Below are 4,623 nucleotides of genomic sequence, written 5' to 3'. Positions count from 1 at the left end.
GCTGCTGATTAAATTACCCTGCCGGCCCCACGGGACGTGTTGCTTCCTTACAGGTCTCCACCAGCCCAGGGCTGCCACGAGGCCTGCGCTCCTGCCCTGCTGAGGAGTCCTCACCACAGTGCAGCAGGCTGAACGCAGCCTCCCTGTCCGTAGGAGCAGCTGCAGATCTGCGAGCACCAGTCCGGCCTCCAGGACAGAGGCCCCTCAGCACCTGAGAGCTGGGCCTGGAGTGTGGGGGCAGGCGAGGGTGTGGGCCTGTCATCACGGATTCCTCTTCGAAAACAGCCCATCCCAGTAAAAAGCAGTACATAATACATGGTGATAACACGAACAAATAGAAATGGAGCTAACGGGACTCTGTGTCCTTTCCCAGCGTAGCCTCCTGCCTTGGTGGCCCGTCACCTCGAAGCCTTCCTGGCAGGCATCTTCCTGAGTGTGTTCTGCGCACAGCGCATGGTGTGAGTGTGGTGTGGGGCTGCAGGTCCACTGAGTCATCGCAGCGCTGTGCTGGTCCAGCCTGCTGTCAGGAACCAGAAGAGGAGCGAGGCGCTGATGACCCCCGTCCTGGGGCCGAGCCTGGGGCCTGGGTGCTGTGTCCGTGGCACCCGTTCTGCATCCCAGCCGAACCTTGGTGGTTCTCTGTGTGGACAGCTGGTTCAGCTTTCGAGGTTTGAGTTGAACTGATCACCAGAAAATGAAAGCACAGCCCTTAAGAGTCTAAGCAGACGAAATGAGGCGCCTACCACAGAGATCAGTGGGCCGGGGTGAATCCAAGGAACACCAGGTCATTCCAAGTGGGTTTTTTTTTTTTTTCCCCCAGACAGGAAGTTGCCCAGATTGGCTTCAAACTTAGGGTCCTCCTGCCGTCACCCTGCAGGTATTAGGCATTAGGCTCACACTGCCCCTGGCCAGTCCAGTCACACAGTGCTAGTTCTCCGGGCCGCACCTTCTGCGGGACTGGAGGAACCCAAGCAGTTTGCTACCAGAAGCACATTGTATATCAGCGAACACTTAGGAGGTTTTCTTAGGGAAGTTACTTCACTCTTTGAGTTTTTTTAATCATAAATTTTTAATGCAGTGGTGAATATAACCTTCTGGTTAGAATACATCCATATAATCCCAAGATGAAATTAAAAGTAGTGTTGGCTAAATGAGAAATCACTGTCAGCCACTCAGGATTTCACACTGGTGGTCATACGTACCTGTTGCTGAGAAGGGTGTGTGTGTGTGTACGTGTATGCATGTGTGGGCTCATGCATTGTCCTATAGGAATAGTGAATCTTGTCAAGCTGTAAAGTTAAATGTTGACTAAAATGCTGCCTGTGTAGGTATTTGATTAGTTGGTGTTACTTGGGTAAGTTGATGACACATGTACTCTGTGAGTGCTTCCCTGTGGCATGTGTGTGTACACACGTACGTGTGTGCAGTGCCACAATCACATGACCTGAGTGGACAGCATCCTAAGGTTACTGACGAGAGCCCAGGCATGAATGACCTTTCTGGCTTTCATTGACTCATCTGTCATATGAGGCTGACTGCTAGGAAATCCTGTAGCTCTTGTCTACTTTTCTGACCAGCTGGAGGTCCCATTCTGACGAAAGCAAGACTAGGGTCAGTCTTCCAGCCGCCTGTGTGAGCAGACACGGCCACCCAGAGCCTGCTTCCTGCTGCCTGGAGTCCTCGCTGCTCTCTTGAAGATTCCGAAGGAGGTAGCCATTCCCTGCCTCTCTCTTCTCAGGTGTAAGCAGGTGCCAACCCTTTCTCTGCTGGGACCGCCTCATCAGATGGTGCTGCCCACACCTGTGAGGGCAGCTGCTTTATTTTCTGTCGTGGAAACAGCTGCCTTCAGCAGGGGAACTGAGAACCCGAGCAGCTTGCTAATGTTCCCAGGCTCGCGTCACAGGTGCCCTTGACCTGTGTGCCCAGAGCATGCTGGGATTCCTGGGCAGGGTACACCGCACACTGCTCAGCAGAAGATTTTCCTTTCATGTCTTTTACTACAGTGCAGAAGCCTTAAAGTGTACAAACTTGCCAAAAAAAAGTTAAGCCAAATTGATTCCTAGCCCCCGATTAAAAGTTGTGATGGAAAATCTTGCCTGTAGTTTACACCTGTGTTTTTCATATTTGTATGTAAGTTCAGATAGGATCCCGCCGCATGTTACTGTACAATAATTGGTCCCTGGTAGATTGATTTAGTCCAACCGCAGCCAACTCATCTGCAGGGCAGGAAAGCGCATAGCCACCCATCCTGCCTTGAAAACGGAAACCCAGCTAGAGGTTAAAGCCGCTTATAATTGTGTGCGAGTTGGCTTTGCTTTTCTGCATCCGGTTTCCTTCTCTACTTTTCACACAGTGGGAAAAGAAGCCGTTTTGTTCTTCACAAATAAATTACCGTCATTTTCTGCGGCCAGAGTTGGCCTGCAGTCAGCGCGCAGAAGACAACTGTCACACAGGCTGCAGTCTGCACTGAACGCAGAAATAGGAGGAAAAGAAAACAGCCAGGGGAGTGTGGATCTCACTGGGGAGTTGGCGTGGGAGGCTCAGCTGAGTCCGAGGTAGACCAGATGTTCATGTCCCCAGTACCAGCACTGTTCCACCCAGTGTCTGCCCCACGGTGATTGTTGAGGGCACAAGGACTTCAGTTTTGTTTTTGTAGTACTGTAGATTGAACCTAGGGCCTTCAGCTGAGCTACAACTCCAGTCCATGTTTTGTTTTGAGATGAGGTCATTAAGTTGCCCTGCCTGAGCTTGAACTGGGGATCCTCCTGCTCAGCGTCCCAGGTCACAGGTGTGCACCACCACTGCTGGCCAGGACTTTAAAGGTGCCCCTGAGTGCTCTTTGGCATCCCCAGCAGGAGTGCTTTGGTGCAGGGATCGGCTCTGCTCCGCTGCAGAGGCACAAGGAATGAGCTGGACAGGCTGGAGGGGCTGGAAGCAGTGTCCCCCAGGGCTTGGGCATCTCCAGCTCTGGCCCTGACATTCGCACCTGCCTGGGCTTTCCCGGCAGTCTGCTAAATGCCAGCTTGGAGCCCGAGATAAGTGGTCCTGCAGCAGCTTAGCAGTTGGCCGGCCTAATTTATTTGACACAAATAAGCTCGCTGACCTGATTTAGCTCAGGGAAGAACCAGGGTGAGTCCGGCGTGGTCTCCAGCCCTTTCACTGCAGGCTCGCCAGAGTGTGAGGACGCGATTTCCAGGGAGGAAGGGGTCGAGGAGGGAGGGGAGGCGTGGCGCTGGCGGCACCCGCAGGACAGTTGCGCTCTGGGCCGCTTGGTGGCACCAGTGCCTAGGTTTTCGGCCCTCCCCTGCTCCTCTCGTGGAAATCGCGGCCCGCGCCGGCGTGCTGCTCTGTCTCCCGAAAACAATGAAGCTGTTTCTTCTGCGCCTGGAGAGCCATCTGGTGTGGTGACAAATCGCGAGTCTCCTGGTCCCAGCAGTTTGGGGACAGGGACTCCAGAAAGGGGACAGAAGAGGGTGCAGCTGCCAGGGGAGCCCCTGCAGCCACCCCTTCCTCTGCCCCATCACCCACCGGGACCAAGTCGCCACCTCTTCATTGCCTTCTCTGGACAAAGGAAAGTGGCACAGAGGATGCACCGTGCTGCACGCACGCCCTTCCCTGTGGCCGCTCTTCCCAGGCAGGAGGACGACGACACAGCCCAGCCGCAGTTTGCTGGAGACCTGCGCAGACTCCTCCCTGACCCCAGAGCCACCCACCCTGGGGTGTGGCCCTGTCTGGCACCTTGTGATGACACTGTCGGACTTCTGGCTGCTTTCTGCGGGCAGTGCTGAGCGCAGCCTTAACATCATCTTTGCCACGCGCCACGGTCTTCGCTTTTGGTGACTTGTTCCCCACCGGCTTTCATAGATCGCAGTCCGATGGGATTGCACGGGGACCTAGAGTCTTTAAAGCAGTGAGAAAGTTCAAAGGAGGCCATTAGTACCCCTCCCCCACTTGTGTCCTCATAAGATGGAGAGACCTGGCGCTGGGGAGGTTGAGGTCAGAGGACTGTGAGTTCGAGGGCAGCCTGGGCTACGTAGGGAGATGCTGTCTCAAAAACCAAAAGGAAAAAGACCCGAGGGATGCTGGAGCGTGGGAGGGCAGTCACGAAGACATACCAGAAGGTGGCATCTGGTGCCCCCAGAGAGACCCCAGGAGAAACCAATCCAGCAGCATCTTGACCTCAGACTGTGGGACAGTAAACACATGTTGTCTGGACCACGCAGCATGTGGGGTTCTTTTCTGGCTGCCCTAACTAATCTTGGTCCCCAAACACCCTGAGTTCTCTGTGGATGCGTGAATCCAGAGGCCAGCACAGTGGGGCGCACAGCCACATTTCTCCTGGCTTTTTTACATCTCGGTTTTTGCTTTTATTTTCTTTAAGACGGGGTCTCACTGTGTAGCCCAGGCTGGCCTTGAATTTGAGATCTTCCTGCCTCAGCCTCCCTGTGAGATTATGGGCACGTGCCACCACACCTGGTGGTAGCTGTCCTTTCTCCACTGGGGCTGTGCGACCAGGGAGATACCTCAGTGGCACAAGTGCCTGGCTGGTAAGGTCCTGAGTTTGATCCAAGATACAAAAAAGAAAAAACTGATCCTTTGGACCTGTGTCTGTGAGGCATGTGA

This window comes from Octodon degus, unplaced genomic scaffold, assembly GCF_000260255.1.
Source record: "Octodon degus isolate 3935 unplaced genomic scaffold, OctDeg1.0 scaffold00079, whole genome shotgun sequence".
Lineage (NCBI taxonomy): Eukaryota > Metazoa > Chordata > Mammalia > Rodentia > Octodontidae > Octodon > Octodon degus.
Note: the sequence above shows the minus strand (reverse complement) of the source record.